Consider the following 27,810-nt stretch of genomic DNA (forward strand, 5'->3'; position numbering starts at 1 on the left):
TGATGACGTCATTGATCCTTTGTAGATTTCAAAGCAGAGCTGTGGCTGTCTCTGTCGCCTCCCTACAACATTGGAGCAAGATCACTTCCTCACTGTCCCCCCACTGCAGACTTCATGCAGGCCACCTGCAGTGATGTGAGCGAAACGTGGCAGGATTCAACTGCCCCCGCTGCTCTAACAAGCAGGTAACCTTGATTTTTTTTTTTTTACATCTTTATTGGAGTATAATTGCTTTACAATGGTGTGTTAGTTTCTGCTGTATAACAAAGTGACTCAGTTATACATATACATATGTTCCCATATCTCTTGCCTCTTGCGTCTCCCACCCTCCCTATCCCACCCCTCTAGGTGGTCACAAAGCACGGAGCTGATCTCCCTGTGCTATGCGGCTGCTTCCCACTAGCTATCTATTTTATGTTTGGTAGTGTATATATGTCCATGCCACTCTCTCACTTCATCCCAGCTTCCCCTTCCCCCTCCCCGTGTCCTCAAGTCCATTCTCTAGTAGGTCTGTGTCTTTATTCCCGTCTTAGCCCTAGGTTCTCCAAAATTTACAAGCAGCTCATGCAGCTCAATAACAAACAAACAACCCAATCCAAAAATGGGCAGAAGACCTAAATAGACATTTCTCCAAAGATATACAGACTGCCAACAAACACATGAAAGAATGCTCAACATCAGTAATCATTAGAGAAATGCAAATCAAAACTACAATGAGATATCATCTCACACTGGTCAGAATGGCCATCATCAAAAAGTCTAGAAACAATAAATGCTGGAGGGGTGTGGAGAAAAGGGAACCCTCTTGCACTGCTGGTGGGAATGTGAATTGGTACAGCCACTATGGAGAACAGTATGGAGCTTCCTTAAAAAACTACAAATAGAACTACCATATGACCCAGCAATCCCGCTACTGGGCATATACCCTGAGAAAACCATAATTCAGAAAGAGTCATGTACCAAAATGTTCATTGCAGCTCTATTTACAATAGCCAGGAGATGGAAGCAACCTAAGTGTCCATCATCAGATAGATGGATAAAGAAGATGTGGCACATATATACAATGGAATATTGCTCAGCCATAAAAAGAAATGAAATTGAGTTATTTGTAGTGAGGTGGATGGACCTAGAGTCTGTCATACAGAGTGAAGTAAGTCAGAAAGAGAAAGACAAATACCGTGTGCTAACACATATATATGGAATTTAAGAAAAAAAAATGTCATGAAGGTAACCTTGATTAACTGGCTCTTACAAAAGGGGTGATGTTGTAAGTAGTCAAGCACACAGTATTGGGAGCAAGGTTGCTGCCTTTGAATCCCCTTGCCACTTCCTAGCTATGTGACTTGCATCTACATCTCAGTTTCCTCATCGGTAAAATGGGAGATAAATAATACTGCCTATGTCATCTGGCTGTGGTGAAACTTTACATACACAAAGCACTGAGAACAATGCCTACCACCTTTGTGAGTGCTTAAGTCAGATCCTTCTGAATGGCCTCGCTTTTAGCAATCTTTGTGATTAACTTGCTTTTATAGATTCATTCTTTTGAATCTTGAAAACCGTATTTCCTGGGGTGTTTTTCCAGTTGCTATTTGTTTTTAATGAGTCCTGTAGTTATCAATGAATGGCTCAGTTCCTGCTGTTAATGAAGAGCAAGAAAAGTAATAGCTAACATTTGCGTTCTTGCTCTTCTGCCTTTCTAAAATACGAATTAACGGGACAGTGTGAGTTGGGGCTTCTGGAGTTATGCAATATGGTGGCCCTGGGATTAGTCAACTTGGGAGGGATGGCTGGGTAAATAGCGAAGACCACTTTGTTTTCTTCACAGTTGGGGCGAAGACTGCAGGTTTTAAATCCACTATTTTCCTTGGCTTCAGCCCTACTTTTCTGTATATACATTTCAGTCATGTGTGTATATACTCACATGATGGTGAAATATGTACATTTCTCAACATGGATCACCACCTTCAGCATGCTGCTTCCTGTCTTTCCTCAGTTTGCAGTCCTTGCCCAGTAGAACATCATCTGGGGAGAAGAGGTCAAAGCACCCCCGTTGCCATGGTATCGGGCAAGTCACTCCTCCACTGGGGCCTTCAGCTTCCCTTCGTAAGAGATGATCTCTAGGGTCCCTTCCAGCTCTACAGTATTCCAATATTCACTGAAAGATTCTCTTGGACTTTGGAAGCACAGCCTGCTCGGGAGATTTTAGTTTTGAATTTTTCTTTTTGAGGATTGCCTGAATGGATTAGGCATCTTGTTGTTGCCGAAAGATACTATCAAGAAAGCAAAGGCTGAAGTTCCTTTTCCTTCCCCAAATGTGATGCTTAAATAAAATTCAGTTTCATGGCACAGACACATGGAGCAGAAATGGCTAGGGCTTCTCCTATCTTCCAGCAGTCCCAGAGGAGGCTGTAAACAGCAGGATATCCCTTCAACCAGATGGGCTGCTGAGCTTGGAGAGCCAGGCAGATGCAGAGAAGAGAGAAATCAGTTGCAGAAACGAGGAAAGACTGGTTGTTGTGTTGTTGGTTTCTTCTCTAGGCTGAATATAGCCAGCCTGGAGGCCACGGAGAAGAGGAAGATCAATCATGCTGAGAGGCTCTCAAACAGGAGCAGGTAGGCTGGGACGTGCCGAGTCACAATTCAGGGTCTGATGGGAAAATGGCCCATTGAGTTACCTTTGATGCAAGACCTTGAGAGCAGGGCTAGCTTTAGGGAACACTAGGACAGGGCAGGGTTAGCTGGTAATCTATCCCCCTTTGGTGGCTTTGCCTCATTTCTCTTGGTGCTGGGAACAGCCTTGGCTATCCAGGGTTTCTTGCTGCCTCCAGAGCCCTTCCCTCCATGCCTTACCTAAGACAGCCTTGACACTCTTGCTTTCAATTTTTTTTTCCTGCCCCCTTCCTTTCACCATCAATTTTATTAAAATTTTCCTTGGGAGATATAGCGTGGTGGAGTAGAAAGAGTCATGGATTCAGTCTTGGATGGTGAGCTTGGTCCTTTTGCTTATAACAATGGAAGCTTGGGTGAGTTACTTGATTTCCTTCAGCCTCAGTTTTCCCACCTTTGAGATGGGTATAGTAATATGTAACGTATAGCATGGTTGAGAGAATTAAATAAGACACAAAGGTTACCTCAAAAACAAAAACAACCCAAACACCAAACCACAAGAAATGTTATTTCTTCCTTCCTATTCCATCTTATACTTCCTGCACATTAGACTCTGCAGAATTTAAAAAATATGTTGATGTCGGAGATCCACCCCATCCTCCATGGGGAATCAGTACTCTTTAAGACCTCCTCAGATGACAGTGTGCAGCCTGGGGTGAGACCTACAGCCCTCCGGCGCTGCTAATTAAGGGTTTGCTACTCTATACTCAGTGCTGCTTCTATTCCTGTCCCATTGGACCTGACTCCTGACCCACCTGGAGGTTATCTGCATACAATTCCCATACAGCCCAAATCCTTCTGCATTTTTCTGCCTGAGGGTGTTCTCGGGCCATGGGAGCTTGGCCCTCACTTGGTAGCAAGAAGGATGTATTGGGAAATTAATGGCTTTGGGGACACGTTCCCGTGGAAGGATGCAGTTCGTGGATGAACACCCCATCCTCCCTGCCCTTCGGTGGGACAGTCCTGAAGCATGTTCTGCACAGTTTCTCAGAAGGTCTGCTGTGTGACCGAGTCCCAGATGCCCAGTGACAACACCCTCATCATGAAGCCTTTGCTGGCCTTCCTCGCTTCCCCATCTCACTTTCCCACTCCCTCCTTGTCCTTCCTGGGATCACTTCACAAATAAGCTACTTGGACCCCCATCTTTGTCTCAGGGTCTGATTCTATGGGAAAACATGCATCTTTTGTCAGCCTTTTCTTATTCACAGGAGTTTTACATCTCTGTTCACACATCCGTCTGGTGAGATGGATGGGTTAATATTCTCTGGAGAGACATTATAGAGCTCACCACTTTATGCCTTCACTGTTTCACACGTCTTTCCTTCTGGAGTCTTCATGGATAGGGAGAGGAAGGAAATCATGGCAAGGGCAGTCCTTTTCAATCTGCAGGTTCTGACCCATAAGGTACTTATAAAATCCATTTTTTAAAAATGAAAGGAGGGCTTCCCTGGTGGCGCAGTGGTTGAGAGTCCACCTGCTGATGCAGGGGACACGGGTTCGTGCCCCGGCCCGGGAGGATCCCGCATGCCGTGGAGCGGCTGGGCCCGTGAGCCATGGCCGATGAGCCTGCGTGTCCGGAGACTGTGCTCCGCAACAGGAGAGGCCACAACAGTGAGAGGCCCGCGTACGGCAAAAAAAAAAAAAAAAAAAAAAAAGAAAGGAAATGAGTGTGACCTGTCAGACTCTACTGCACATTGTAAGGGCGCATACTGTTGTATGAAAATTTCCTTTCAGTCATATGTGCGTACACTTGCATGTTGGTGAAATAGATTTCTTAACATGGATTATGGTAAAAAATTTCGGAAGAAAAAAAAAAATTTCGGAAGTCATTGCATTAGTGAGCATCTATGGTTTTTTTAGTCGTCCCAAGATCAATTCTTCTCATTTCCCTCCAGTAATAACACCTGATATTCCATTCAACAAGGAAAGGAGACTATGCCCCTAATTGGACATAGTCTTGGTGGGGCTGTCAATGAAGGTTCCATCATCCCTTGGTCAAAAGATGTTCACATGACCTACGATGGTCAACCAGATGATTGCTCCAGGAACTTGAACCTAGAGAGAGCACAAGCAAGGGCTGAAAATTGTTGAAGATGTTTCATTCAAAGGGGGTGTCTGGAAGTTAACATCTCTATTTTTCTTGCTAGCTAGATCTTTGTACTCCCTTGACTTTTTTCCTTCCAAGATATGGTTGTTCAGCCATAGGGTTGATCCTGTGAAATACCTGTGGACCCCTTCTCTGTTTTTTTACCCCTCAGGTAGATTGAACTGTTTCCTGTTCCTAGAAACCAAAGAACACTCCCATACCTGAGGGCTTTGGAGAACCCCAACTCCACTACTTCCTGCCTGTGTGATGAGAAAATTGCTTAACTTTTCTAAGCTTCAGGTTCCTCTTCTGGGAAACAAGGATGGTAATGCCAGATTGGAGGGTATAGATAATATTTACATGGCCACTGGCCTAGACCCTCAATTAGTGGCAGCTACGATTGTGGACCAAATTGTAATCATCTTTGTTTTACTGGTGATGACTTTCCACTTATTAAATGTCTGTGGAGGGAATGAGTGAATGCTTACACAGAACAATGGGGATTTTCACAACTAAAACTCACAGCTGAACTTCTTTACATAGGTCCAACTCCTTGGGTGTTAAATGTGTGATTTATTGTTCAAAAACTTAACATGAGAAAATGTCCATGACCTGGAGTTAGGCAAAAGAGTTCTTACTAATGTTAACAAAAGTGTAATTTTATCAAAGTGAATTGCACTTTGATAAAAAAATTGATAAATTGGACATCATCAAAACTTTTACTCTGTGAAAGACAATGTTAAGAAAATGAGAAAAAAACCTAGAGACTGGGAGAAAATATTTTGCATATCAAATATCCGACAAAGGACTTGTATCTAGAATATATAAAACTTTTAAAGCATACAGTCTAATTTAAAAATAGGCAAAAGATTTAAACAGACATATAACCAAAGAAGACATAGGGAAGGCAAAGAAGCACATTAAAAGATGCTCAGTATCATTAATCATTAGGGAAAAACAAATTAAAAGTATAATGAGATACAACTACATATGTATCAGAATAGCTAAATAAAAATACTGACAATACCAAGTGCTGATAAGGATGCAGAGCAACTGGAACCCTTCCACATTGTTGGTGGGAATAAAAAATGGTTCAACTTCTCTGGAAGACATTTTGAGAGTTTCTTATGAAGCTAAACATGCGCTTACCACATAACCCAACAATCTCACTCCTGAGAAATGAAATGAAAACTCGTTCACATAAAACCTCTACACGTATTTATAACAACTCTCACCATAATCATCCCAAACTAGAAACAACTCAAAGGTCTTTCAGCCATTGAATGGATATACAAACTGTGGTACATCCATACAATGTAATAAAACAACAATAAATAGGAATGAACTACTGATGCACATAACAAATTTGGATGAGTCTCAAAGGCATTATGCTGAGTAAAAGAGTCTCAAAGGCATTATGCTGAGTAAAAGAAGCCAGTATTAGAAGGTTACGTACTGTACGATTCCATTTGCGCAAAGATTAGGGGAGGGTGGACGGTGTGATAGTAGAGAGATAGCGCCAAGGAGTCCTTTGGGGGTGATGGAAGAGCTCTATAGTCCAGTTATGGTGGTGGTTACATTAATCTATACATGTGTTAAAATTCATAGAACTGTACATCAAAAAAATCAATGATAATGAACAAAAGCCTTTTCATCATGTAGAGCGAGGTGGTGTTCATTTGGGTATTTTGGTATCCTATCCAAGACAGTAGCCACCAGCCACGTGTGACTAGGCTGGTCCAAGTGGCGGTGTGGGGCAAGCGTAAAGTGCATCTGGATTTCAAAGACTTAGTAAGAAAAGATAGAACATATGCTATCTCAGTAATTTTGTATGTTGATTATATACTGAAACAATACTATTTTAGATGGCTGGGTTAAATAAAACATATTAACTTCAGCTCTTTGTTTTTACTTTTAAAACTGTGGTTACTAGAAAGTTGTAATTACAAGATGTACCTGGGGCTATGTTTTTATTGAAGAGTGCTGCTCTGTATGACATACTTAGGGAGGAATGGGGAGGTCTGGGTTGTTCTCTCTCCATCTGGATGGGCAGGTGTAAGATTGCCCCACGCGAGGCTGAACAAGACCCACCCAGTCTCCCGCATTTGGGGCCAGGCTGTCTGAGAGGTGCATGCCACTCTCCACATCTGCTTTGTGTCCTGTCTGTCTGGTTTTCCCTAACCTCTGGAGGAGAAGAAGGCGAGGGCAGGGTGAGGCACACTGTCCCAGGGGAGGGCTAGGGCTATGGATCAGACGTGCATAGATTCGGCTCTTGTCAGACGTGAGCTTGAATTCCACTGTAACCGCTAGTTAGCTGTGTAGCTCTCGATGTCTCTTAACCCCAGTTTCAGTTTCTTCATGTGCCAGAGAGAATCATAGTTCCCCAAGAGGTTTCCTTACCCCAGCGGGCTGTGATGAGGGCAAAGAGGGAGCCGTGGAAAGCACTCAGTAGGCCTTCCGGTGATGAGAATTCTGCTGTTGCTCGTACTGCTTCGTGCTGTGTTTGCTGCCCCACCTCAGGCTCTGTTTTTTCTCTCTCAGTTGAACCCCGTAGGCGCTCTGCCCGACTTTTCTCCCTGATTCAGCACAGAGAAATGCCGAGGCAAGCTTTCCCATGAAGCTGCTTGTCAGCAAACGCCCACTCCTGTCTCTGCACTCCCCCCTGTGTCAGAGATGGGCCTGGACTCCACGCAAGGCCCAGGGTCCTGCCAGCTCCGGGATTGACTGACACACACCCTGCCTCCCAGGCTTCAGGGCTCTGTTCCCAACCTGGGAGAGTAGCAGTTGGAGGCTCCCAAACAGTTCAGCAGTGCGGGGGGAATAGTCCTCCAACTGGCTACAGGGGCTACAGCAATTTTCCTGGACTCCGTTTCAAAAGCATCAAAGCCTTGGTTTCAAACATTTAGTCGTTGCGTGGCCTGCCTTTTCCACTTTCTCCCCTTTGCCCTTAGTTTCCATTGAGCGTTTACTATGTTATTCTTGCTGCTTGTCCCCGGTTGCTCGGTGTCACCATCAAACATTAGGTAGGTACAGAATAACTTTATCAGCTACGTAGATTTTCATCAAAAGAGCTTGTTAAGTTCCTGTCTGGGCATGGCAAGGCATGAGGCTCAGTGGAAGGGAAGTTAAACAGACATGAGCGGTCTCTCGCGCCTCATGCATGATGGTGGTCACGGTTGCTACCTGGTAGGGCTGCCTTGATCACTGCCAGGACTTTGAGAGCTGTGAGGTCCGGACAGATCCCAAGTTCACAGGGCCGTGATTTAAAAACCTCAGAAGCAGGCCTGGGGTGGGACCTCGAGCCGCCAAAAGAGGCCCTGTTCCGGGAGTGGCAGTGGTCAACCACCTGGGTTTTGGAATCTGGCCGCTGTAGGTTTGCGTACGGCCTCTCCCGCTCAGGAGCATCCAGGGTGCAGGACCTTGTCTTCTTCTGTGACCTGGGATCACACAACCAGTGTCCCAGCTGGTTGTAAGAATGTAACACCTGCCATTTATTGAGCTGCTGCTGTGTGTCAGGCACTGTGCTAAATGCTCTACAAGGGTCTTCACATTTAATTCTTTCTTTTTGTTTGTTTTTGTTTTGTGGTACGCAGGCCTCTCACTGTTGTGGCCTCTTGCGTTGCAGAGCACAGGCTCCGGACGCGCAGGCTCAGTGGCCACGGCTCACAGGCCCAGCCACCCCACGGCATGTGGGATCTTCCCGGACCGGGCCACGAACCCGTGTTCCCTGCATCGGCAGGTGGACTCTCAACCACTGTGCCACCAGGGAAGCCCCTAATTCTTAATTTTATGAAACAGGTATTGTTTTTATCTTCATTTTACAGATGAGGAAATGGAGGCTTAGAGAGGTTAAACAATATGCCCATTACAACATTTGCCGACTGTATATGATCATCCAGTTGGCAAATGTAGGCGAGGGATTTCAGTTCTAGCACCCTGCCCCACGCGCCGCCCCTGCCCTGACCTCCATGCCTGTGCTCAGGAGGGGACAGGGAAGGGGGTCTGGAACAGGTGGTTTGCTGAGAGTCCTCCCTTGGGAAGCAGGGTGTGGCAGGAGTTGGGTTTGTGTGTGGGGTAAGGCTCTAGGCCTCTGAAGCAAGATCCACTGTCCCTTCCGGCTTCACTTACAAAACACAAATGCGAAGGGAAAGTTTGATAATTTCAAGATGGTGACTTCAGAGCCTGAGACCCCAGGCATGGGGCCTTCTGAGTGCCCAGCCCTCTGTGACTGCACTGGTCAGACGCTCATGAGGCTGACACTATTTAAAATGCTTTTAATGGGCTTCCCTGGTGGCACAGTGTTTGAGAGTCTGTCTGCCGATGCGGGGGACACGAGTTCGTGCCCCGGTCCGGGAGGATCCCACATGCTGCGGAGTGGCTGGGCCCGTGAGCCATGGCCGCTGAGCCTGCGCGTCCAGAGCCTGTGCTGCGCAACGGGAGAGGCCACAACAGTGAGAGGCCCGCGTACCGCAAAAAAAAAAAAAAAAAAAAAAAAAAAAAAAAATGCTTTTAATGGCATAAACTTTTCTAAAGTAAGAAATAAATGCTTCCTTCTTTTGTTTTTTGGTTTTTTTGGCTTTTGCTCTTGGGAGTGGATGCGTCTACATGGATGTGTATTTTAAATTTTAAAACACCCGGCACCCGCTCAGCCTGTGTCACTCAGGGAAGATGTGTGTCTGGGCAGCCTGCTTTATGTAGTATCTCTGCTGTCACTTGGGTGGTCATAGTAAGGACTCCCGGGCTTGCAGCGCTCCTGCCTGCCCAGTTCAAAGAGTGTTTAATTCACACCTTCCATGGGAGGTAGAATAGAGCTGTGGCTAATGGCTTTGATTCCAAATACTTGCATTTATATTCCCAAAGGAGTCCAAATACTTGGGGTTATTGACTAAGCTCCCAACTCTGCCACTTTTTAGCGATTTGACCTTGGGCCAGTTACTTAACCCTTTTGAACCTCAGTTTTGCTCTCTGTAAAATAGGCATATGGTACCCATCTCCTGTGACTCCTTGAGGATTATAAGTGACAATGGTGTGACAAGCACCCAGCACAGTGCCTGGCATGTATTGCCCATTCAATAGCTGTAATTATTCCTGAGCTTAAGAACAGCAACAGAACTCAAGAATTGTGTTCACGTGTTAATTGTCTCAGGTACTAGGATAGTACCTGAGAATGAATTCTGAATGAATGAATGGTTTATCATCTAATAATAATGCTTGAGGTGTGTTAATCGTTTTATGGTTCACAACCACTTTCTTACACATAATTCCATTCTAGCCCCCTAAGAGCCTGGAAAAGTAAAAGAGCAAGAAATTTATTATCCTGTTTCACAGATTGGGCAAATCGAGGCTCAGAGATTAATGACTGATCATTTATTCAACAGTCATTTATGAGCACTTACTTTGTGCAAGACACTATGTTAGGATAAAAATGAATGAGATTTTTTCCCTGACCTTTTGAAGACATTATTGTGCGTCAGGGTATCTGGAGCAGGCTGGATGCAGGTGATGTTGGAGAAACAACAACCAGATTTCAGTGGCTTAAAAAACAAAGATTCATTTCTCATTCGTGCTATTGGTTCATCATGGGTCAGTTAGTGGCTCTGCTCCACCCAGTTTTCACTCCAAACCAGACAGATGGGACAGCTGCAGGTTGGAACATCACTGATTTTTGTGACGGGAGGAAGCAGATCTGAGGTTGGGAGGGTCTCACACCAGCAGTCAAATTCTGTTCTCATGAACCAGACTTTTAATATGGTCCCACCCAACCACAGGGGGCAGGGCAGGAAGTAAAATTCTACTATGTACCCACAAGGCAGAGAGCTGGGAATATTTGGTGAACAGATTAATGACTATTCCAGCTGGGCAGGTTCTGAAGGATGGGTAGGAATCCGGTGGGGTGGGATTGTGTGGGGAGAGTGGAATAAGGATGACGATGAAGAGGAGACTTAAAGAGATGGAGGATGGGGGATGGGAAACAATGGGAGAGACAGGAGGCAGAAATGTGCAAGGTACTGGGGGGAGGAATAGTGAGTCTCCCAGTCTGTCTGGAAGAGTTTGATTCAACAGTTTAACAAATACTGACTCAGCACCTATTGTGTATTAAGTGCTGGGGATTCAAAGAAGACTAAAACATGGTACCTACCTTGCAGTCCAGTGGGAGAGTTAGATTTTGCACAGAGAACAAAGGGAATCAAAATATAAGAAAGAGTAGACAATGCTTATATTTGCAAGGCACTCTTCCAAGATCTGCACATATTTAACTCATTTAATCATCACTGTAGCTCCGTGGGGTGATTGCTGTTATTCTTACCCATTTTACAGGTGGAAAAACTGAGGCATGGCATGGCTGTGCATAGCAGAGGTGGGCTTCAGATCTAGGCACTCTGAGTCCAGGGTCTGTGCTTTTGATTGTCACTATAGTGCTTTTTGCTTGATAATTTCTGAGTTGGGGCTGTGCCTATAATCTTGGATGGCAAGCAGTTTTGCCTTGAGATCCAAAATGATAGATTGTTATTGGTTGCGTGGAGCTCCATATTGGAAAGGTTTCCAAGACCAAGCTGGGACTAGGGAGGAAAGAATGATGTGAGTAATTAGTAATGCCTGCCATGGGCATAGGAGGTGGTATTGTCAGCACAGTATATTTGGCAACCCTGGTCTATTTAATGCCTACAGGAAAGTGGATTTTTATCAATTTATTAACAAACAAAGAAGTCACAACCAAACAACTAATTCATTGACTGTTTTCCTCACTTTTCAATCTTTTTTGTTTTTAACTTTAAGGCTTTATCAGCTTTATAGCAGCATAGGTACTCCTTGTTTGAAAAGCTACATTTCCTTTCTGGATATTAATGTTTAAAATACCAAAATTGCAGCCCCCTCAGGCAAGCATACACCTTAATTGTCAAAACAATAAAAATATCAGCCATGGCAAATGCTCATTCCATTGCACCCCTGGTGCAGTCATCAGCTGGGATGCTATGGCAATGATAATAATAAAAAAGGATTCTACTTGCAGAATCCAAGTACTGTACAAGGAAGCCTCCATCAGCTGACCCGGGGAATTTAGCCGTAAGAGAATCCAGCTGTAGCGTGTATCATCAGTGGAATTTCCTGTCCTGAAATGTTGTAGGCTTTCCTCTACAGGGAAGGTTCTACATTGTCTCCCCCACCCCCATCTACAATCTCTTTCCTTGTCTTTTCTTTCCTGGGTACCACTTCTCCCTATGCTCAGACTTTTGTTTCTTTTATATTCTTTCCCATACATTTCTGGGAACGGAGCCCAAATTTAGTTGCATGGAGAAATAGATACCACCTAGGAGCTTAGAGCTTAGGTGATAGTCATCCTCTCCTGAGTCAGCTCTGATCAATTGCTTGTGGCTACTGAAATGCTGAGTCAAGAAGGTTTGCAGTGGACTCAGGCTGAAAGCATTTGGGATTGATTAGTGATGTCTGCCATAGGTATATGCTAGGGACAGTTATTTGTGGAGGCTCCCACTGGCTCTGTCCCGGCGGAAAGCCTGCACTGTTCTTACAGCTGTGATGTTAGTGAATGAACTTGGGGTTTGGTCCTAGGAGTTGCTAGTTCAAGTCCCATCTTTTCTCTTTGTGAATCTTGGCTGTGTTGCTTATCTTCTCTCTGTCTTAGCAATACTTGTATAAAACTAATCCTCCTTGTGGAGTCGTTGTAAATATTGTAGAGATGATGCACATTCATTCATTCAACAAATATTGGGTTGGCCAAAAAGTTCGTTTGGGTTTTTCTGCAATGGAACTTTTTGGCCAACCCAATATTTGTTGAGCACAGTGTGAGGTGCTGGGGATACGATGGGGGATACACTATGGATGCGGTTTCTGCCCACATGGAGCTTACAGTCTACTGGGGGGATTTATTAGTTTTCTATGGCTGTGTAACAAAGTACTGTGAATTTAGAGGCTTAAGACAACCCACATTTTGATGTCACACTTTCTGTGGGTCAGAAGTCCAGGCGTGGCTTAGCTGGCTCCCTGCTCAGAGTCTTATAAGGTGCAGTCAAGAGGTTCACTGAGCTGTGTTCTCATCCGGAAACTTGACTGGGGGGAAAGCTGCTTGCAATCTCATTGAGTTTGTTGGAAGAATTCACTTTCTTACCATGGTAAGACTGTGGGCCCTGGTTCTGGCTGGCTATTGGCTGGATTCCACCTGCAGGTCCTAGAGGCCGCCTGCAGTTCCTCTTCTCATGGGCTTTCTCATGGCCAGTTACTTTATCAAGTCAGTGAGGAAGGTCTCTCAGTCCAGTGTGCTGAGTTGGAGTCTTATGTAACCATGGAGGTGACACCCCATCACTTTGCTGTATTCTATTGATTAGAAGCAAGTCACAGGCCCCGCCCATACTCAAGGGGAGGGGGTTATACCAAGGCTCTTTTTGTTCTACTATGGTATGATGTGCAAGTTATATTCTTTGGGGGAAAATGGCAAGTTACCAGAACAATTTTTTATACTCTGCTACTATTTGTGTAAAAAAAATATGGGTATGGATTATTTCTGGAATAATGCATAAAAAAGTGGTAAGTCACTATTGTTGGCTCCAGAGAGGGAAACTGGATGGCTGGGGAACAGTGGAAAATTTTTACTTAATACCCTATATTAGCTTTCATATTTTAAAACATGTGAGTGCTTCAATTCAACGGTGAGTATGTGCTGCCTGTTGCTTACCTGGGAAACTCCACATCCTTGAGCCTGACCTGGCCTCAGCCTTCATTTTCAGGCTTATTATTCTCTCCTCTTATTTTACATTAAAAACTAGTGTGGTAAGCAGAATGATACCCCCCCACCCTCAAGATGTGCATGTCGTAATCCCTGGAACCTGTGCCTATTGCCTAATATGGCAAAAGGGACTTTGCAGATGTGATTCAATGAGCATCTTGAAATGGGGAGGTTATCCTGGATTATTTGAGTGGAACTAATGCAATCAATCCCAAGAGTCTTGTGAGCGAGAGAGGGAAATAGAAGTGTCAGATTAGGAGATTTGAGGATGAAAGTATAGGTTGGAGTGATGTGATTGCTGACTTTGAAGATGAAAGGGGCCGTGAGCCTCTGGAAGCTGGAAAAGACAAGGAAACAGCTTCTTTTCTGGAGCCTTCAGAAAGCACACAGCCCTGCCACACCTTGATTTTAGCCAAGTGACACCCATTTCAGACTTGTGACCTGCAGAAACTGTAGGAGAATAAATGTATGTTATCTTTAGCCATTACGTTTGTGGTAATTTGTTACAGTGGCCATAGGAAGCTAACTTCTGCTTCTCAGATGGTGTTTCAAGAAATGAGCCTTTGGGATATTCATGAAAAAAATTCTCCAAAGTCAAATAAAAACCAAATTATTATAATTACTAATTACATTAAATGAGATATAATTTACACACAGCAAAATATACATTATGTGTACTGTTCAATGAATTTTTATATCTTTACTGGAGTATAATTGATTTACAATGTTGTGTTAGTTTCTGTACAACAAAGTGAATGAGCTATGCGTATACATATATCCCCATATCCACTCCCTCTTGCGTCTCCCTCCCACCCTCCCTATCCCACCCCTCTAGGTCATCACAAAGCATCGAGCTGATCTCCCTGCGCTATGCAGCTGCTTCCCACTAGCTATCCATTTTACTGTTCAATGAATTCAGACATATGTGTACATCCATGTTTCCCACTATCCCAATCAAGGTATAGAATATGTCCCTTACCCCAGAATGTTTCCCTGTGTCCCTTCGTAGTCAGTCCTCCTATCTCCACCTCCAGCCCCAGGCAGCCACAGATTTGCTTTGTGTCACTATACAAATTATTTTAAGCTGCAGGCCTTCTCGGGACCTTTATGATACTTAGAGTATTGTCAATGCCCAAGGGGAGGTGCTATATAGCAGGTTGCATCTCCAGGTTTACTTGACCATGGGTCCTTTAATGCCAGAGCATCTCACAGTACGAGGGGCTCTCAGAACACACCTGAGTCATACTTTCCTGCTCACCTGTCTCAGCTCAGGCATATCCCCCTCTTGGAGTGCCCATCTCTACCCTTGAAAAATGTGCTCACCCTTTAAGACCCAGCTCAGAAATGAGGTCCTCCATGAAGTAGAGCCTTCCCTCTGCTAAGTCTCTTATCCTTTGTTTTATATCTCTTGCAGCCCACAAATTGCACAATGGTTAACATTATAGCAATACGATGCTCTATTTGCATTATAGATACATAGTCTTAATGTCTTTTCTGAGAACAATGAGTGACTATTTGCTTTGCTCTTACATGATTGCCAGGAAATGCTCAAGTGTTCCTCAGGGAGTTAAAGAAGATATACTTCAAAGTAACTTTTGAGCTGCCCTAGACTTGGGGACCTCTCGTGCTAAAACATTTTAAATCTCCACCATAGCAGTCCACAGCTGTGTGAGTTTACTAGGCTGATGGTGAATGAATCTCTCATCTTCCTACCCCACATCCAGCCTGACACATCCCTTAGTCCTGTGACCCGCCTTGCCCATCCGTAGTTTTCTTTCTATCCCCTCTGCCAATACCCTTGTTCAGGTTCTTATGACGTCTCACCTGCATTATTACAACAGCCTCTTAAGTGGTCTCCCCCCTCTTCAGTCTTGTGCCTCTTCCGACCTGCTTCCCCTTCGAATGCCAAGATCCTGGTCCTGTTGCTCTTCTGCCTAAAAACCTGAACACCATTGCCCACTGCTCATAAGATCAAGTTGGAAGGGCTGGCGTGCCAAATGTGCCCTCCCCACAGGGGACCCTGAGTCTCTCAAGCTGCACCTCCTTTCTACTTTTCTCTGCACCCCCTGTTCCAATCGCTGTGGTTCCCTGAAGTTTCATGGACACACCCCACCTTTCAAGGCACCATGTTGTTCCTTCACCCTGGGGCATCCTTCCCCTTCTCCATCTGGCAAACTCCTAAGTCATTGGAAGACCTTTTCAAATATCACCCCAGGAAACCTTCTCATCTTCCCAAGGCATGATAAAATCCTTCATTACGTTCCAGTAGTGCTTATATAAATTTCTTTGGAATAGTTCTTGTCTAATTGCATTACAATCATAATGTTTAAATTGTTTTTTATCATTGTATCCCTAGCACTTAGCACAGCACCTGGCAAAACATATTTGTGATTAATAATGACTAACATTTATTGAACTCTTACTATGTGCTGGGCACTGAACTACATACCGCGTGGGTTAGCCCGATTATTTTATTATTCCTTGCACAGCCCTATAAAAAATGTTTTGTTAATGTCTATGTTTGCAGGAAAGAACACCAAGCCTTGGCGAGGATAAGGGAATTTCTAAGGACATACCACTGGTAAGTGATGGAACTTGTATTTAAACCCGCGTTTATCCAATTTGTTCTCTTAATATTCGTTATTAGTATTTCTTGAAAAAATGAATGAATACATGAAGGAATGCATGAACACAGTCAGTTATTTGAACAGTTAAAGTGTGTATCTTCAAGCAGCAGACCACAGTCATCCCCTTGGCTTGGAAAAGGGAGAGGAGACTTCTAGGTAGAGGTCATAGTATAAAAGATAAGCAGGGAAGCCTGAAGATAGGGGGATGGAGACTCAGAGAAGTGAAAAGACTTGCCCCAGGGTGCAGGGTTGTAAGTGACAGAGTCACGATTTGAACTCAGATAGGTTTCTACTGCGGGGGACGCTGAAGCTTGGTTCCTGCTTCCAGCAGCCTCCTTTTCCAGAGAAGTTCCAACACTCAGGTGTTTCTAGTTGCAGGTTTAAGAAGTCAAGAGGGTTGGGAATTCCCTGGTGGTCCAATAGTTAGGACTCAGTTCTTTCACTGCCAGGGCCTGGGTTCAATCCCTGGGCAGGGTACTAAGATCTCACAAGCCACAGGGCACAGCCAAAAAGGTGGGGGCTGGGGGGAAGAGGGAGCTCCACGTTCTCTGGGGAAGGCCACCCTTCCCAGGCCTCCTACCCTACTGCCAGCAACCAAGAGGTGCCCAAGCTCTGGGTCCTTTCCTGGCCTCCATATGACCTGAGGAGGAAGTGAAGGGGATATTCCAGAATTCTTTGTGCTGCTGGCAAGAGCCCTCTTTCTCCTTCAGCACTCACACTTTCTCCCAGTTATTGCTTTGGGGCCAACAGGATCAATCTCGCTGTGTTATCACTGTTTACACCAGTCCCCACACACAGCCCAGGTTCCCAGGACACCCGTCATCTCTCTGACCTTCATCCCCATAGAGCTTTGCACATCCTCTTCCACGAGCTTATCGCATACTGCTCCCTGTCTCCTGAAACCCTTTTGTTATCACTCTGGGACCCGTGGTCAGCCACCAGCAGAATCTCCTGTATCCTCAACCATCTTCTTTGAATAGTCTCTTCACCTTCTCCCTCCTACAGACTGGATCTCACCTGAGGGCACGGTTTTCCCTGTAGCCCTTTCCCATGGTCCTCTGGGCACACTGGCCTAGATATGGGGTAGGTACCCTGTTTGCTCCCTTATGGCCCTTCTAGACAATTTTACTGTTTCCTCGTTAAAAAAGCAAAACAAAATTCCCCCTGTAACACTTGGGGGGACCCTACTCTCTCTAACACTTTGAAGATTTTAGCTCCTGGCTCATTGTCACTCTTTCCAAAACGACTCCTGTCCCAGTTCTTGGTGATTTCAGTATCTGTGTAGATAGTTCAGGACCCTCCAGTAGTCTTGCACATCATCTTACCTTAGCCATGAACTCCCATGGTCACGCCCTAGAACAGTACTGCCCAATTGAATTGTCTGGGTTGATGGAAATACTCTTTATCTGTCCTGTCTGATAAGCCACTAGCCACATGTGGCCATTGGGTACTTGAAATGTAGCTAGTGCAATTAAAGAACTGGATTTTAAGCTTTAAATTTAATAATTAAAATTTAAATAGCCACCTGTAGTTAGTGGCTACCATATTGGGTAACACAACCTGGACCATGGAATCAGCACTAATTGTACCCTCTCCATAATCCCAGTTGCAAGAACCCCATTCTCTATTACCATCTAACTTACCAGTTTAATTCTTCTAGTTTCTGACCCTAATGCTTGCTTGACTTTACTGGGACCTGCAATCCAGTGATCCTATTACTTTTTCACAGTCCCTTATTTCTTTTGTGTGTCCTCATGTCCTTTTAATCGAGCTTAAATTCCATGATCCTTCATTATCGTCACTCTCTTGCGTATGGCCTCAGCAAATTTGCCCCTTTCTCCTTCATTGTAGGTGCCTGGCTAAACCTCATCTCTTGTTAAATCCAACTCTCTGCTCTCTCCTTGAATCTGAACTTGACGCTGAATGTGACTGGGGAAGAAGAAAAGGATGCTGATGTGTCACACAGGTGGAATCAATGCTGCTTAACAAGCATCTCTTTTCTAGACAGCTATTTCAGACCTTATTCTGTCTCCTCATACCTCTAAGACTCTCCTTCCCCTCTCTTTCAATGGATAAACTTGATTCCTATTTCAAGGAGAAATCTTAAACAAAACAAGAGGAAACTTCCAAAACTCCCACCAATTCTTCTAGCAGTTTACTCACATCTGGGCACATATGATCCGCCTTCCTTAATATTATTGGTTGAACTGTTCATGCTCCTCTTTTGGGCTGGCTTCTCTTGTGTGCTAGATTTCATCTCCTTCCACTTATCAAGGACATCATCACAATTCTTTCCTCTCCCTCAAGCAAACATCAACTCATTCTCATCAGTGTACACACGTGCTATACTTTCTCCTCCTCAGGGCTTAGCATCTGCTGTTCCCTTCACCTACCATGCTGTTCCAGTCAATATTCACAAAACTTGTCTCTTCATTTCCTTTGGGTCTTTGCACAAATATCACCTGCTGAGTATACTATTTAAAATTGCAAAAACTTTCCCTTCCATATCTCATTTTAATTTTTCCTTACTGCCACCTGACATGCTATAGACTATTCACTTGATCCTCAAGAGCAGTGATTTTTCATTTCTTTTTTTTTTTTCGTTGTTGTATATCAGCACCTGGAATAGTGTCTGGCACATAATGGGTCCTGATGAATGTTTGTAGAAAGAAATATACAGTGACTTGCCATTTCTGATATTCCTACTGGTTTGTAGAGATGGTGGGACATTTATTCAGAATGCTGTTACCACCCACTGCTCTCACTCAGAAGTTTTTAGGGCCGAGCTTCTCAAACTTTAATGTGCATTTGAATTTCCTAGGGATCTTCTTAAAATATGGCTTCTGATTCAACAGGTCTGGGGTGGGGCCTGAGATTCTGCATTTCTGCCAAGTTCCCAGGTCACATAGATGCTGCAGATCCAGACCACAGTTTGGGTAGAAGCCTGCTTGAATCATCTTAAGCCTTGTTCTTCTTTCTTCTTTAATAAAATAGAGTGAGCATAAATATTTACATGGCACATTTACATATTTACAGTATAAACATGACCCTGAGTTCAAGCAGTTCTGTGGTTAGCGCCTCTGTAGCTGCAGGTTACAACGTTTGGATGGAGAGCTTCATCCATCACTATATACGGCAGGGGAGGAAATATTGGCTGGTTAAGCTGTTATATGATGACCGTCCATTGTTCTGGGAAGAAATTATGTGTGTGTGTGTGTTAAGAATATTATTATTGACGCTAATAAGTTTCCTAGCAATTGTCTAATGCAATTTGCCATGTTTTGGCATGAAATCAATACAAAGACAAGTCCTGCCTTTCTGCTCAGGTTATCATTACATCACTCTGCTTCTGTCTAGAAAACAATGTGGAGTGTTTTCTACGATAATTGCCATCATCAGTTAGTTTTGAAATCATAGTCGGGGACTTCTGTATAGTTTGCACATGACACGAAGAGGCCCATCTTGGGGAGGGGGGCAAGAAGAGACTGGAAACTAGCTAGCACCTCTTTGCCAGCCTGGGTGCTCTGGCTGGGGTTGTGCTGCCCAGGGTGTGTGTAACCTTGGGGGAGGCTGTTTTGCAAATTGAATAAAGGTATCTGACATTTGATGGCTCCGGTCATAAAGCTAGGGAGAGCTGCGAAGGGAATTAGAGAGCACTGAGCACAGCACTTTGGTTTTAGGGCTGTAGAGATACTGAAGGTAGAGCTCCTGTCCCGGTTCCCATAAGCATCCTTCTCCTCATCTACCATTTACTGAGGACTTAAGATGCACAAGGCATTGGGCCGATTTCTTTACATATATCGTCTCATTTGTTCCCTACAAGAACAGCCCCCAAAAGTTAAGTATTATTTTCATCCTCATTGGTAGACATGTAAACTGAGACTTGGAGAGGTTGAGGAACTTGCTTGGGGTCACAGAGCTATGCTGAGTGTACTTTTCAAAACTGTAAATCATGACTCTCCGGCAAATATTAAATGATCCTATGTCAAAGATTTTATTTAACTCACTAATTAGTGAGGGAACAAGTAAGATGTTAAAACTTATTCAAAGAGCATTAGAGAATTTGGGTATATGCTTGTGATTTAACAAATAAATATAAGTGTGGTAGGCTGAATAAGTCTCCCCAGAGATATCCATGTCTGGATCCCTGGAACTTGTGAATATGTGACCTTACATGAGAGTAAGACTTTGCAGGTGTGATGAAGAAATTTTAGAGGGAGAGATTATTCTGGGTTATCTGGGTAAGTCCCATGTAATCACAAGCATTTTTATGAGAGGGAGGCAGAAATGCTAGAGTGAGAATGATGCAGAGGGACGCAGAGGTTGGAGTGATGTGCTCTGAATATGGAAGAAGGGGCCACAAGCTACAGAATGTAGGCGACCCTGGAAGCTGGAAAAATAAAGGAAACAGATTCTCTTCTAGAGCCTCCAGAAGGACCCAGACCTGCTGACACCCAAGTTTAGCCCAGTGAGACTGATTTTGGACTTCTGACTTCTAGAACTATAAGATAAACTTATGTTGTCTTAAGCCCTAAGATGTGATCATTGTTACAGCAGCAGTAGGAAATTAATACAGAAAGTTACTGGATTAGATAGAAAGCTGGTTAATGTCCAACAGAGCCATAAACTATAACCCTTGGAACTAACTCTTCTACCAGAGTTAAATTATTTGCATCTTTACTGGATCAAAATTTACAAGTTAACCTCTGGCCCTACAGAGATAAAAATTGCCCAGTCAGTAGAAAGTCAAGTCCAGCACTGCGCTGAAAGAATATCCAGTAATGTCTCCTGCATATTCTCAAGTTTAGGATACTCTTTTGGACAGCAAGGAAGTAGAGAAGCTGGGATTTGAACCAGGCTTTTCCAAGTGCAGAACTTCTCCTAACTCTTAAGGGACATACCTTCTCACTAGCATTAGTTGGTAAACTACCAAGGCAATCCGGGATAAAGAAGACAAAGTTCTCATAGGAACTGAGAACACAGCTCAAAAATTGCCAGGATGATCCCCTAGATAGGGGACTAAAGAAAAAGCCGTGTCCCTTCTTAATGCCAACAGTGGAAATTCCTGCTCTAGCTCTTTGAAAAACTGAGTCAAGTTTTTAATAGGTTGTTTAGACAGGTTCTTAGTTGCTGTAACTGGAGAGCTTGGATGGGAAGTTGAAACACCCTCTCTACTCCTCCCCGCCTTACTTAGGAGCAAAGGTCCCTGAAAGTCACTTCTTTAAAAATATAGTACTTGGTTTGGCATCATAATACCTTATCTAGTAAATGCTTGATAAAGTTTTGAATGGCGTGTGGCTTGGTGGAAGGGAAGTTGAAGACTTTGGGGTTGGAAAATAGCCAGCAGGAGTAAATGGGTGGTGGCAAGAACTAGCATGGCATTCTGTTTTTTCAACATCTATATTGGAGTATAATTGCTTTACAATGGTGTGTTACTTTCTGCTTTATAACAAAGTGAATCAGCTATACATATACATATGTCCCCATATCTCTTCCCTCTTGCTTCTCCCTCCCACCCTCCCTATCCCACCCCTCTAGGTGGTCAAAAAGCACCGAGCTGATCTCCCTGTGCTATGCAGCTGCTTCCCACTAGCTATCTATTTTACATTTGGTAGTGTGTATATGTCCATGCCACTCTCTCACTTCGTCCCAGCTTACCCTTCCCCCTCCCCGTGTCCTCAAGTCCATTCTCTACATTTGCGTCTTTATTCCTATCCTGTCCCTAGGTTCTTCAGAACCTGTTTTTTTTTTTTTGATTCCATATATATGTGTTAGCATACGGTATTTTTTTTCTCTTTCTGACTTACTTCACTCTGTGTGACAGACTCTAGGTCCATCTACTTCACTACAAATAACTCAATTTCGTTTCTTTTTATGGCTGAGTAATATTCCATTGTATATATGTGCCACATCTTCTTTATCCATCTATCTGATGATGGACACTTAGGTTGCTTCCATCTCCTGGCTATTGTAAATAGAGCTGCAATGAACATTGTGGTCCATGACTCTTTTTGAATTATGGTTTTCTTAGGGTATATGCCCAGTAGTGGGATTGCTGGGTCATATGGTAGTTCTATTTGTAGTTTTTTAAGGAACCTCCATACTGTTCTCCATAGTGCCACCAACAGTGCAAGAGGGTTCCCTTTTCTCCACACCCTCTCCAGCATTTATTGTTTCTAGATTTTTTGATGATGGCCATTCTGACCAGTGTGCGGTGATACCTCATTGTAGTTTTGATTTGCATTTCTCTAATGATTAGAGATGTTGAGCATCCTTTCATGTGTTTGTTGGCAATCTGTATATCTTCTTTGGAGAAACATCTATTTAGACCTTCTGCCCATTTTTGGATTAAGTTGTTTGTTTTCTTGACATTGAGCTGCATGAGCTGCTTGTAAATTTTGGAGATAACTCCTTTGTCAGTTGCTTCATTTGCAAATATTTTCTCCCATTCTGAGGGTTGTCTTTTCATCTTGTTTATGGTTTCCTTTGCTGTGCAAAAGCTTTTGTTTCATTAGGTCCCATTTGTTTATCTTTGTTTTTATTTCCATTTCTCTGGGAGGTGGGTCAAAAAGGATCTTGCTGTGATTTATGTCATAGAGTGTTCTGCCTATGTTTTCCTCTAAGAGTTTGATAGTGCCTGGCCTTACATTTAGGTCTTTAATCCATTTTGAGTTTATTTTTGTGTATGGTGTTAGGGAGTGTTCTAATTTCATTCTTTTTACAGTTTTCCCAGTTTTTTCCCAGTTTTCCCAGCACCACTTAATAAGAGGCTGTCTTTCTCCATTGTATATTCTTGCCTCCTTTATCAAAGATAAGTTGACCATATGTGTGTGGGTTTATCACTGGGCTTTCTATCCTGTTCCATTGATCTATATTTCTGTTTTTGTGCCAGTACCATACTGTCTTGATTACTGTAGCTTTTTAGTATAGTCTGAATTCTGGGAGCCTGATTCCTCCAGCTCTGTTTTTCTTTCTCAAGATTGTTTTGGCTATTCGGGGTCTTTTGTGTTTCCATACAAATTGTGAAATTTTTTGTTCTAGTTCTGTGAAAAATGCCATTGGTAGTTTGATAGGGATTGCATGGAATCTGTAGATTGCTTTGGGTAGTATAGTCATTTTCGCAAGTTGATTCCTCCAATCTAAGAACATGGTATACCTCTCCATCTGTTTTTATCATCTTCAATTTCTTTCATCAGTGTCTTATAGTTTTCTGTATATAGGTCTTTTGTCTCCTTAGGTAGGTTTTCGCATGGCATTCTTAAGAGATGGTGACATGATGCTCCTGACTCTAGCTGGGGACTTTTATAGGGAAGTGGGATCTGTGGTTGTACAGGCAGAGTGTGGCCAGAGTGTTGGATGAGAGCTGGGGAATGTAAGTTCACCTTACAGGGAAATCATTCTTGAAACTGACTGAGCATTAAAATAGCTGGCGAGAGTTAAGAACTACTAATGCACAGACTTTGTATTGGTTTTCTAGGGCGGCCATAACAAAGTACCATAGACTAGGTGACTTAAACAATACAAACTTATTTCCCACAATTCTGAAGCCTAGAAGTTCAAGATCAAGTTGTCATCAGGGCTGATTCTTACTGTAGCCTTTCTCCTTGGTTTGTAGATGACCATCTTCTCTCTGTACCTTCATGCTGTCTTCCCTCTGTAACTGTGTCCAAATTTCCTCTTCTTAAAAGATAACAGTCAAACTGGATTAAGGTCTATCCTAAACAACTTATTTTAATTTAATTACCTCTTTAAAGACCCTATTTCCAAATACAGTCACATTCTGAGGTACTGGGGGTTAGGACTTCAACATATGAACATTGCAGGGGGAACACAATTCAGCCCATAACAGACCCTCTCCCCAGAGATTGATTCGAGCGGTCAGGAATGGGGCTGAGGCTTTGGTAAGGAAAGCTCTGTTTTAATGCATGCCCAGGAATGAGAATCATGGCTGTAGGGTCTACAGTGTAGGCAACTGGGGCAAAAGCTGGGGATGACGTGAGCAGAGTTGTCCACTGGTGACAGCCTCGCACTCCCCTACTCTCACCGGTGGATGTGTTACCGACCAGGGTTCTTGGCCTTCCCCAGTCAATAGAAATTGACAAGAGGCCAGACAAGAAGTTCAGGCAATGCTTTACTGGGGCCACTGCTGCCACAGTGGGGAGCGAGAACAAACCATAGTTTCCCTCCCTTGCTTGTTTGCTCCTTGAGCGGGGGCAGGCTTGTTCCTTATATGGGGCGAGGGTACAGGTGTGTCCAGGGGTCAGGCCAGAGGGGTGACTTAGGTCATTTGCCCACCCCTCTGGTGGTTTTTTATGCAGGGGGCATGCGCAGTACCCTGCTTTTGCTCCCGACTCCCTGTTTTTGCTCCAGGCTCTTCAAAAGTGGCCGTTGGGTATTTTTGGTCTCTTTGAATCTTTTGGGTCTAGAATTTGCCCCAGCATGCACACAGTTATTTTTAGTCCCATATAGTTTCTTTGTATTTTGGTGCTCAAGGAGAAGTGTGTCCATGTGCAAGCACTGCAGCACTTCAGCAAAGGGTCCCAGGTCCCAGCAAAGGCTCCCAGGTCCCAGCCTATCTCAGATGGATTTGGGAAAATTACTCAGACGTTGAGCTTCAGTGGTTTCATCTGTGAGTAAAGACAACACTGCCTGCCTTCAAGCTTGAGTCTTCTTCAAGTTCCAAGACTTCTTATTCTGGAAGCAGTTGTAAGGTCAGTTGATGGTGGTGATGATGGTTGGAGGAGATAGGAAAAGGGACAGTTTTAATGTGCTATGACCACCACTGCAGTGACTCCAAACCCCTGCCACCATTAGTACCACTAGCAACTTCACCAACATCCCTGGGCCACCTCCATTATCATAAGCATTATCACCATCTCCACTGCTCTCTCTGTGCCTGCTCTCATCATCCCTCCCCCACTGCCATCAGGAGGGGCAACTATCACAGCCGCCGCAGCAGCCATGGCTTCCATGTCAATAGAAACACAGGCAGTCACATTTTAGAACTGGATCACTTAGACCAAGTTATTAATTTCGAATTGGATGAAACTAAGGTCCAGAGAGGTTAATTGACTTATTCCAGGCCACAGAACTGTTAAACAGAAAAGCTAAGTCCAGGATCCTACCTTTTGACCTTACATTAACAGTCCTTTCTACTGGCCCACAGGACCTCGTCACAGCTCAACAGTGGGGAGGTGGGGCTCGTGGAGACCCCACTGTCAGAGATTCCTGTTCCTTCCAGTCAGGAGCACATCATCACGGAAAGCAGCCCCCTTAACCGCAGGTCCCCTGTGCCTGTGCTCCATATTTCCCTTTCCAAGGGGCTGAAATGCTCTGATATAAGGGTGGGGCATGATCCTTTTTTAAGTTTTTCGGTTAGGACTTGGTCAGTAAACAGTGACATAAACCCAACCCAACAAGGACTAAGCAAAACCAAAACTTAATGGCTCATGTAACTAGGAAGCCCAAGAGCAGCTCTGGCTTCAGGCCAGGCTACGTTCAGGGATCGCAAGATGTAATCAGTGTCTCTCCTTCCGGTGCTGCTAGCGTCCTCCTGACTCAGCCTCAGGCTCTCCACGTGTCACGGGAAGTTGGCAGCTCCAGCCGTTGAATCCTCTAGGTTTCTGGTACAGGAGGAAAGACGTAGTCCGTTTCTCAATAGCTCAAACCAAAGCCATCGAATGAAATAATTCAAACATATTTATTGAGGGCTCACTATGCGCCAGACACTATTCTATATGCTGGGAGTACAGAGAGGAAGGGACGGAAGAGCTGCTGGTGTTCGGTGAGCTTTCACACCAGGGCCTTTGTGGGCTCTGATTGGACAGTCTTTGAACGTGTGCCCTCTTTGAACCAATCACTGTAGCCTGGAGATGGGATGTCCTGATTGGCTTGGGCTGGGTCATGTGCCCTGCTTAAAGAATACAAGCTGTTTCTTTTTTTTTTTTTTGCGGTACGTGGGCCTCTCACTGCAGTGGCCTCTCCTGTTGCCGAGCACAGGCTCTGGACGTGCAGGCTCAGCGGCCATGGCTCACGGGCCCAGCCGCCCAGCCGCCCCGCGGCATGTGGGATCTTCCCGGATCGGGGCACGAACCCGCGTCCCCTGCATCGGCAGGCGGACTCTCAACCACTGCGCCACCAGGGAAGCCCCCAAGCTGTTTCTTTTTGATTGCAGGCACTGTCATAGTTAATGCTTGCGGTGTGTCCCCAGGGCATAACCCTGGGACTTGCCCATAATAAACAAATGAGAAATGACGTCAAATGCGTGAGTGAACTCAATAAATAAGCAAAAGAGAGAAAGTGCTTGATAGGCAATTGTATAAAGACACATTCAAAGGGGACAAAACCAAACAAATCCAACCATAAAATGATGCCAATCAGAAAAGGGATATAATAGTCACTGTAGATGGTTTGCTAAAAAAAATTTGCACGGTGTGTTTCTTAGCAGGACAAGAAAGCTCCTGCTCATTATTCAGAGGAGCATTAGAAAGGAAACTGAAGTTGTAGTTACTTTCAGAGTTGTCCCTGGGGTCGACATACCCAGGAGTCACCCTGGGCCTCACATTTTGAGGAGACTGTGAAAGAAGAAATGGAGACAGCCAACAGCCGGCAGATAAAATATGTTGATGTCATTATGTAAGTGTCTGCCACCTTCACCTTTCCACGTTCACTGTCTCAGCCTGCTATGGCAGCTGGGAAACATTTCTCCCCATTGTCTGATGTTCTTGGGCACAGCTTCTTAGTTCCTTTGATAGAGGCTGCCCTTGATGTTCATTTTATGCAGATTTCAACTGGTAAAAAAGTACAAGGCAAGAAAGAAGTCTAGAAGAAAAATGTACACCTCAAAAACTTGTTAGCAGATGAAAGAGCCTTTTATTGGTCCTAAATTCTAAAAGTTTGTTTCTGTCTATCTTGTACAGAACCTAGGTGGGTCAGCACTTGCAGGAATGTGTGTAATTTTTGTCATTCCACTACTCAAGAAACGACATGTAGAGAACACATTGGAAGAGGCAAACTAAATTATTAAGAGAGACCTACATTTGCGCAAAGAGCTCAGAGGAGATGAACTCCAGCTTTAAAGAAATGAGCAAATGCTATGAATTCATGCAGGACGTAGAAAAAGATGCCTATACGTAAACTTGTTTATCAAATTCCAATAGTCCTAAATAAGAGGGGCACCCATGAATTCTCAAAAGGCTAAAAGTTACAAATGTTAAGCGTGAGTGCTTTCACAAACAATGATGGCGAACACATGGAATCCATTACCTTTCGATGTAGGGATATATCGTTGTTTTTAATGTGCATTTTCCTCATGGCTACTGATATTCAATAACTTTTCTTTTGCTTATTTGCCACTTGGGTGAAATATCTGTTCGTGTCTTTTGACCATTTTCTAACTGGATTGTTTGTTTGCTTTTTTCCTGTTGGGTTTTGAGAGGCCTTTATGTAGTTTTGATACAAGGCATTTGTCAGATATGTGACTTGCAAATATTTTCTCCTAGTCTGCAGCTTGTCTTTTCATTCTCTAAACAGGGTCTTTCACAGGACAAAACAAGTGGAGGTTTTAAATTCCCATTTAGAAAAGCCTGACTTCTACTTGAGAGTGCTGAACAGGGCCACTCCATTGGTTATGGCTCATGAGGGCAGATCACGGGTCTAATTCCTGTTTGGCTGTGCTCACTCAGCTT

General features: G+C 44.0%; 1 long non-coding RNA gene across 1 annotated transcript in view; it reads left to right on the forward strand.

Moving 5' to 3' along the window:
• The window catches only part of LOC149746915 (uncharacterized), a 35,246-nt gene extending 13,823 nt beyond the window's left edge, over nucleotides 1–21,423 (forward strand). The window contains exons 2-4 of the long non-coding RNA XR_016388351.1: nucleotides 26–185; nucleotides 2,542–2,616; nucleotides 16,024–21,423. This is a non-coding gene — a long non-coding RNA (uncharacterized LOC149746915). The remainder of the gene's footprint in view (nucleotides 1–25; nucleotides 186–2,541; nucleotides 2,617–16,023) is intronic.
• The last annotated feature ends 6,387 nt before the right edge of the window (nucleotides 21,424–27,810 follow it).

Source organism: Delphinapterus leucas, chromosome 17 (assembly GCF_059928025.1).
Source record: "Delphinapterus leucas isolate spDelLeu-1000000601 "Yukka" chromosome 17, BTC_Dleu_Yukka2, whole genome shotgun sequence".
Lineage (NCBI taxonomy): Eukaryota > Metazoa > Chordata > Mammalia > Artiodactyla > Monodontidae > Delphinapterus > Delphinapterus leucas.